General features: G+C 54.1%; 1 protein-coding gene across 5 annotated transcripts in view; it reads left to right on the forward strand.

Annotated features, from left to right (window-relative positions):
- Positions 1 to 8,889, forward strand: part of MROH1 (maestro heat like repeat family member 1) — a gene marked incomplete at its 3' end in the record, with an annotated part of 83,574 nt that overhangs the window by 1,003 nt on the left and 73,682 nt on the right. For 4 of the 5 annotated variants that reach the window (XM_027765951.1, XM_014593242.1, XM_027765953.1 and 1 more), the window contains 1 exon segment: positions 7 to 25. 5 annotated transcript variants of the gene reach the window in all.

Here is an 8,889-nt window from a genome sequence, read left to right on the forward strand (position 1 = left end):
GGCCGGCGCGGGCCGGCCGAGCGAGGTGAGAGCTGGGGCCCGGCGGGGCTGGCCCGGGAGTCGGGAGCGGGGGGTGCCGTGGTGGACTAGGGGACCAGGGGGACTAGGGGCCTGGGAGGCCAGGGCCTGTTTTCCTGCGGCAGCAGCCCAGCTGCAGGCTCGCTCCACAGAGGTCGGTCTTGCCGGCTCCAGGGACGGCCACCATGTAAGCCTGGGCAGTAGCAGGGCATGTGAGGGTCGAGGGGCCCCTGGGAGCCAAGGGGTAGCTGTGGGCCCCAGCTGGCACTGGGGTGGAGGTGGGTTTGACTGCACAGGCCTGCAGCGAGGGCTGTCTGGAGAGGGCTGTGGTGGAGGACTGAGCACGGAAGGCACCTGTGGTTGTCTATGGGGTCTGGGGAGGGCGTGGCGCCACCGTCGTGCTGACTTCTGGGGCTGACTTCTGACCGGCCTGTGGCCATGCACGCAGGATGCAGCTGGGGCGGTGGGGGTGGGGGGGTAGGGGGGTGAGTGTTGACTTTTAGAACGGTTGGGGTCCTGAGACGATGCCCGTCCGGATGTGTGACAGATACAGCGCGGCAGCACCCTAGTGTGTCCAGGACAGCGCACCTGGAGCGTGTACCTGGACAGGTAAGTGCCAGTGAGCACTCCTGCAGCTCTGTCTGCATCCAGACCGAGATGCGCTGCGGTCGCTGCGCCCTGTGTGGGGTTAAGCCCATCAGGGCCTGTTGATGCCACCGTTGCGGGCTCTGTCTGGGCTGTGGCTGCCTGGACGTGGGGCTCCCAGCAGGATCTCTGTCTCCAGGCCTTGGCTGCCATGGCTCCCAGGAGCAGGCATCTCTGGCCCTCCGGTGTGTCAGAGTGGGGACCGATGGCGAGGCTGCCTTGGCTTGTTCAGAGCCGTGTCATGCTACTTCTCGCTCCCCAGGGTGAGTTGCTGCCTGGCAAGGGACTCTTGTGGATCAGAGGTGGTGCCGGGGGGAACATGCTGGCTGCAGTCCCAGCTGTCCCATGGGCTCAGAGAAGGGTCTGTACGTAGCTTTCTCTCCCAGGGTCCAGAAAGCCCAGGCGAGATGACGGGGCTGCGGCTGAGTCTGATCAGCAGCCCCACACCCCTCATTAGATCCCCTAGGCCAGCTGCCACAGCCCGATCTCCTTGGGTAGGGGTGCCAGGGAAGCCTGCCGTGGCTCTTGCAGGCTACTGGCCGTGCTTGGAGAACACTGGCTGCCAGATATGAAAAGAAGCAAGCTTTCTTCTCTGCTCTAGAGGGGCCTTCCTGGACCACAGGTGGCTCACTAGTTAAGGTGCTAGACTCCCAGGTCGCCAACCACTGTTTGAGTCAAGGACTTGGAGGCTTGAAACTCATACCCAGCGTATGCAAGTGTGTGTGCTGAAAATCCTGAGAGGAGAAGGGATTGCAGTTGTGGCCATTCCTCCTGGAGATGATTTCTAACTTTCTGTCTCTCTTTCCACTGAGCGCATGCAACCTAAATAGCAAAGATTTCTCTTTAAAAAATAAACAACAACAGAGAAGCCTCCCAGCTCTGGGAGAGTGAGTGTGTGTGAACCCAGTGACAGCCCAGCATGGGTTGTGTGGAGAAAGCATGTTCCCAGCAGGCTCCAAGCAGGGCTATGCAGCTGCCCTTCCCTGGGCGCCAGCCCAGGTTCTTGTCGGTGACTGGAAGTTCCTTCTTTTCTGGCTCTTGCACAGAGAGGGATAGTCCCTGGGCCCAGGTGTGGGGGACATTCTTTGACTCCCCCTCTAGTCCTGGCCCATACCCAAGCCTCCAGCTGGCTGTCACACCTTTGTGGTGTCAAAACACATGGCGGCTCTAATGCTCATACCCTTTTTGTGGCTGAGACAGCCTTGAAGCCAGGGACTGTGTGGGCCCAGACCAAGCCAGCTGCCCTTCCTAAACATGGCCAGAGGGAGGCCACCTTTCATTTGTGTACAGACGTGCACCACGCAGCGAGAGAGCGCCCGCCTCTGTCTCCCTGCAGTGTGCTCCTGATGGTCTGCTTAGCTTGACCAGGCACAGTGTGCTCTCAGACATCCATGGACGTGCATGTGCGTGCCAGTGTGAGGGTGTGTTCATGGAGTTGGACCCTCTGACCCGTGGGGGCCTCCCCTCAGGCTGCTCAGGCCCCAGTGCCCGCAGCATCCCTGGCCTCGCTGAGTCGGACCCTGTGTCCAGCTCAGCACACGCCTCTCACTTGTGAGTCTTCAGTCCTGTCCATGACTAGAAAGAGGCTACCTGTCACCGTTGTAGGTGACAGACGGGGCTGAGATTCCTCACATGCTTCTGTCTAGGCCACATGTTGAGCACGTGCAGAGAAGCCGGGCCTCTGAGTGGGCCTGGCCGTGAGAGGTGCAGCCTCACGGTGCTCCGCTCTGGGAGGGCAGCAGAGCTCGGCTGCTGGTCTGCAGGGGCTCTCTCCCAAGAGCACGAGGGCCCCACTGCTCGGCTCGGTGACTACACAGGCCCTCTGCACAGTGGTACTCAGCTGATGGACCCATTATGAAAGTGGTAAGGGATAACTGTCTTGTCTTGTTTTGAAATTGTTATTTTTCAGTGGACAAAACTTGTGTATGTGTGTATAATATATATTTTGTGTTCTTTTTTAAAAAATATTTTTTGGAGAGTTTTTTTTTTTTTTTTTTGCTCTAGGGCACGTGTGCTCACCAGAAAGACAGAGAGAGACAGAGAGATGGAAAGCGAGAAGTCCCCTCCCAGGGGGGATGGCCACACCTCAATTCCTTCTCCTCCATTCTCCTCTTGGGATCTTGGGCACACACGTGCCCAATGTGATTTTTAAGCTGCTAGGTCTAGAACTCAGGCTGCAGCTGGCCATGTGGGAACCCTGTGCCTTAACAACTATGCAATCTGCTGACCCACATTACATCTTTTGGTGGTGATTGTTTTTAAGGTTTTTGCTCGCCGAGAAGAGAAAGAGAGACAGTGAATGGAAAGTGAGAAATCACCCCCAGGGGGATGGTCACGCCATAGTCCCTTTTCCTCCATTCTCCTCCCAAGATTTTGGACACACACACACACACACACACACACACGCACACACATGTGCTCGTCATGATTTTCAAGTTGCTAGTTCCAGGACTTGACCCATGGCCCACCATGTGGGAGTCCAGCACATTAGCCACCACATCACCTGCCGACCCCCCCAGTAGTTGTGTTTTGAACTTGGAAGACTGGCATTCCTACTCGTGCCTCCTGGACATAGTGTGGGCAGAAATAATGGCTCAGGATGTGATTATCAACGTCATGGGAATCCTTTTTCGTGAATATACAAATTCTAAACGTTTCTAAAGTGGTAGGTACTGTGCTGTTTCACAGACATCCCACATCTTTTTAACTATAGTCACCATGTTGCATAACTTCTCTCTCTCTTTTATTTTTTTAAAGATATATTTTGTTTAATTTTATTTATTCATTCATTTATTTTAATTTGACCAGAGAGAGAGAGGGAAAATGAGAAAGCAAGCTACCAGGTCCAGGACTTGAACCGTGGTCAGCCATGTGGGAGTGTCCAGTACCTTAACTACCACACCACTTGCTGGTCCTTCTTATTTTTTTTAAAGATTTTTTTTGCTATAGGGTGTGTGTACTTGTAGAGAGACACAGAGAGAAAGTGAGAAATGACTCCCCAAGGAGGGATGGCCACGCTGCAATCCCTTCTCTGCCATTCTCTTCCTGGGATTTTGAGCATGCATGCACATGTGCCTGGTGTGTGTTTCAAGCTACTGGGTCTGGGGCTTGAACTGTGGTCAACCATGTGTGAGTTCAGAGACATAACCCCTATGTCATCTGTTGGCCCCTCTAGTATGGCTTTTAAGCCACTGGGCTGGAACTTGAACCATGCTGTCATCCATGTAGGATCCAGCTGCCTTAACCACCTAGCTGGCCCTAGTTTTTCTTTTTTATATTACTTTATTTTTAAAAATTTGCCACAGGGTGCCAGCAGGTGGCATGGTGCTTAAGGCCCTGGACTCCCACATCTCTCTCTCTCTTGTGAGTGCATATACCCTATAGCAATTTAAAAATACTATACTGGGGCCGGCAGGTGGTGTGGTGGTTAAGGGTGCTGGAATCCCACGTGGCTGGCCAGGGTTGGAGTCCCAGACCTAGTGGCTTTTTTTTTTCTCTTCTTCTGTCCTCTCTGATCAAATTAAAATGAATGAATGAAATGAAATAATTCTTTTTTAAAAATACTAGTACTTGGGACCAGCAGTTGGCATAATGGCTATATTGCTGGACTCCCATGTAGTCGACTGCGGTTCAGGTCCCAGACCCAGTGGCTTAAACTCACACCGGGCACGTGTGCATGCGTGCCCAAGATCTCGAGAGGAGAATAGAGGAGAAGGGATTGCGGCATGGCCATCCCCCCTGGGGGGTGATTTCTCACTTTCTGTCTCTATGTCTTTCTGGTGAATTCACGTGCTCTATAGCAAAAACCTCAACAACAGAAAAAGAATTTCTCTGTCTTTGTCTCTGGTTCCCTGTGCTGGCTTTGTCTGGCTGTGCTGAGACTGAGGCCAGCCTTGTGGGCACAGGTGGGAAGCACTCTCTTCTTTTCAGTTCTCCTGAAAGAACTTGCGTTGAGCTGGCATTTTTCTGAAATGTTTGGTAGAATGTCCCGACCTGGGGGGACAGTTGAACAGGTTTCCTGAGTGAAGGAATGAGAGCCTGGACAAGCGGCGTAGTGTTACAGCACGGAGACGACACAGTGTCTTCAGTGTCATCTATTTATTGTGGGCAGCAAGGTACAGCACAGAGACGACGCAGTCTTCAGACTCTTCAGGGTCGTCCGGAGACGATGCGGTGTCACAGCTCTTCAGGGTCGTCCGGAGACGATGTGGTGTTACAACTCTTAAGGGTCTTCCGGGTCGTCTGTGTCGTCTTCCTGGTCGTCTGGTGATTGTGGGCCAGGCATCGTGGTTATATACATGCTGGTGGGCCGTGATTGGTTGTAAAAGGTGGGTTATGATTGGTTTCTTTTGGACCAATCATGATGTGCCAGATATGCAAATCTGAGGGATTCTAGTGGCCAATCAGAGTATGGTTTCGAAGGTCAGGTTTTTTGAAGGTAACCAATTGTGGCCTTTGGCATTGTGTAATTGTTTGCTTTCTGAGAAACCAGTGATAGTCGCTGGTGGGCAGCCTCCCACAGTAGAACCCTAGGGAATCTCAGCTCTGTGAGTCAGGGTTTGGCTGAGCTCTCTGTGAAATGCTCAGTCTTTCCTGTGTGAGTGTACGAAACATGGTTAGGACGGCTGTTTAAATGTCCCGGGCAGCCGATCCTCCCGTGTCACTTCCAGTCCGCCTGCTTGTGTGGGTGGGTCGTCTTCCCACGTGCCTGGCTGTTTCTGTGGCAGACACTCACTTCCCCGCGGGTGCCGGTGCTTTGCCGCCCTGCCCCTCGGGAGTCAGTGCCAGACGTGGCCGAGTTACTCGGGACCCATCTGACCCTTTCTGGTCTTATTTCTACTTTGTTAGGTGAGACGTGATAGCACTCAGCTTGGGCTAGCCCTGTTCTGTCACTGGACTAGAGCCCCCCTGAGCATGCTGCCTGGTGCCCTGTGAGTTACAGTCCGTCCCTCTCTGGCTGTGGGAAGCAGGCACGACCCCTGGCTTTCCGTAGGCTCTAGATGTTTCTGCTAATCCTTTTTTTCTTTTTTAAAGAATTACTAATTTTTTTTTTTTAAGAGATTTTTTGCTATAGTGCATGTGTGCTTGCCAGAGAGACAGAAAGTGAGAAATCACCCTCCAGGGGAATGGCCACACCACAGTTCCTTCTCCATTCTCCTCTTGGGATTTCGGGCATGCAGACAGCATGAGTTTTTTGTTTGTTTTTTTGGAGAGGTTTTCGCTATAGGGCGCGTGCGCTCGCCAGACAGAGAGACATAGAGACAGAAAGCGAGAAATCACCCCCCCGGGGGGATGGTCATGCCACAATCCCTTCTCCATTCTCCTTTTGGTATCTTGGGCACGCACGCACACGCGCCCAGTGTGAGTTTTAAGCCACTGGGTCCGGGACGCGAACCACAGTCGACTACGTGGGAGTCCAGCAACATAGCCATTACGCTAACTGCTGGTTCCCCAGACAGCATGAGTTTTAAGCCACCGGGTCTGGGACTCGAACCATGGCTGACCACATGGGAGTCCAGCGCAACTATTATGCCATCTGCTGGTCTCACATTAATTTAATTTTATTTATTATTATTATTATTTAAATTTGCTACAGGGCGTGTCTACTGACCAGAGAGAGAAAGTGAGAAAAGAAGCTGCCAGGTCTGGGACTCAAACTGTGGTTGGCCATGGGGAGTCTAGGACCTTAACTACTAAGGTGCTTGCTGGCCCCACCTGCTAACCCTCTCAGGTGGTCCTTTTCCAGCCTCCCACACACGGCACCTGGCACCTGTGTTAGTTTCCTTTTTTTTTTTTTTTTGAGAGATTTTTGCTATAGGGCATGTGCGCTCGCCAGACAGACATAGAGACAGAAAGTGAGAAATCACCCCCCCCAGGGGGATGGTCACGCCGCAATATGGTCACGCCGCAATCCCTTCTCCTCCATTCTCCTCTCGGGATCTTGGGCACGCACGCACACGCGCCCGAGTTTTCTTTTTTTTTTGAGAGTTTTTTTTTTTTGCTATAGGGCACGTGTGCTCACCAGAAAGAGAGAAGAGAAAGAGGCAGAAAGCGAGAAATCACCCCCAGGGGCGATGGCCACGTCGCAATCCCTTCTCCTCCATTCTCTCGGGATCTCTGACATGCACGCACACGTGCCTGGTGTGAGTTTAAGCCACCGGGTCCAGGACTCGAACCGTGGTTAACTACATGCGAGTCCAGTGACACAGCCATCATGCCAACTGCTGGTCCCGACACCTGTGTTAGTTTTATAATACTGTCACAAATTACTGGGAATTTAGTGTCTTGAACAACACAAACTTACTATCTGGAAGGTTTTGTTTGTTTTTTAAGAGATTTTTGCTATAGGGCACATGTGCTTGCAGAAGAGATAGAGAAAACGAGAAATCACCCCCAGGGAGATGGCCATGCCGCAATCCCGTCTCCATTCTGCTCTTGGGATCTTGGGCACATTGGCTGGTGTGAATTTCAACCTGTTGGGTCTGGTACTCAAACCACGGTTGGCTCTGTGGCTGTCCAGCACCTTAACCCTTAACCACTACACCATCTGCTGCCCCCATCTTGAAATTTTTTTTTTTTTGAGAGAGATTTTTTTTTTTTTTTGAGAGAGGTTTTTGCTACAGGGCGCGTGCGCTCGCCAGACAGACAGAGAGAGACAGAGAGACAGAAAGCGAGAAATCACCCCCGGGGGGATGGCCATGCCACAATCCCTTCTCCATTCTCCTCTCGGGATCTTGGGCACACACGCACACGCGCCCGGCGTGAGTTTAAGCCACTGGGTCTGGGACTTGAACTGCGGTCGACTATGTGGGAGTCCAGCGACATAGCCATTACGCTAACTGCTGGTCCCGAGAGAGATTTTTTGTTACAGGGCACACATGCTTGCCAAAGAGACAGAAAGCGAGATATCACCCCTGACGGGATGGCCATGCCACAGTCCCTTCTCCCTTCTCTCTGGATCTTGGGTAGGCACACATGCACTCGTGATTTGCATAAATTTTTTAAGTCACCGGGTCTGGGACTCAAACCACGGTCAACTACGTGGGAGTCCAGTGACATAACCATTATGCCATCTGCTGGTCCCTGTCTTGAGGTTCTTGAGGACTGATTCTGGTGATTGTGGGGATCGGTGTCTTGCTCTTCCAGGCTGTAGGCAGAACTGGCCGCCTCACACCTGTGGGGCTGAAGGCCTCGGCACCAGCAGCTTCTCAGGCCACCATGTTCTGAACATCATGCCTCTTTCCTCCACATCAGCTCCTGAGCTGCCCTGGGCCGGGGCGTGCTGTCCAGGCTGCACGCTGTCCTGGCCACGAGCTAGGTGCCACAGGCTCGTGCGTTTCCAGCTCTCGGGGCTCACGCCCTCTTCTCTAACACCCTTGTCTCGAGACTGCAGTTCCGTGCTTTGTCCAGGTCTTGGGCATTCTGTCAGTAGGGCAGGCTGGTGACCGTTAGACTCACCTGGGTGGGGGCTGCCGGTGTCTCATGCTTCCTGACTTCTGGCTGGTCAGGGCTGCCCCTCCCGTGGGGTGCTGCCACGCAGTGGAGCCCACTGGTGTTCTTTGTCTTCCTGGACAGTGAGAAGGACAGCTGCCCAGGAAGACAGGCCCCTCACAGGGCTGGGCCTCGGTCCTTCACTCTGAGGACTTAGCCCTGCCTGACTGCCCCCCTCCCGCCACGCCGCCCTCCCCGCCTACTCGGACTCCAGCTGCCTGCTGTGTCTGTGTGCAGCTCACACTCACTGCCCGCCCTCCCCGTGTGTCCCAGGAGGGTGGGGGAGGCTGGCCAGCACCTGTCTCCGAGCCCATGCTGTCTGCTCCGTCTGCTGGGACTCTGGGACCCTGGTCTGTTCCCATGGCCCGTCTGCTTTCTAGTGCGCTTGTGGGTTTGCTCTTGGAGAACCTGCATCTCCATCACTTCAGTGGGCGGCACCAGGCGGTGGGCACTTGGGGCCAGCCTGCCACCTCTCACTCAGCCTCTCCCGAGATTCACCCAGCTCCCCCCCGCTGCAGCCCCGCAAGACGTCCTGCTGGCGAGGGCCATGCTGTGGCCTCTGTTTTCCCTGGAAATGTGAGGGGGCAGTGGCAGGTGGAGGTGGCCAAGAGGATGGAGGGGCGAGCACTGGGATGAAGCTGCTGCCTGGCGAGGGTGGGCCTTGGAGGGTGTGATGTGGCAAGGGTCTGGCCACAGAGCGAGGTGGGGGCGCCTTAGCAGGGGGCGTGGCCAGAC

This window comes from Tupaia chinensis, unplaced genomic scaffold (assembly GCF_000334495.1).
Source record: "Tupaia chinensis unplaced genomic scaffold, TupChi_1.0 Scaffold140061_1, whole genome shotgun sequence".
Taxonomy (NCBI): Eukaryota; Metazoa; Chordata; class Mammalia; order Scandentia; family Tupaiidae; genus Tupaia; species Tupaia belangeri.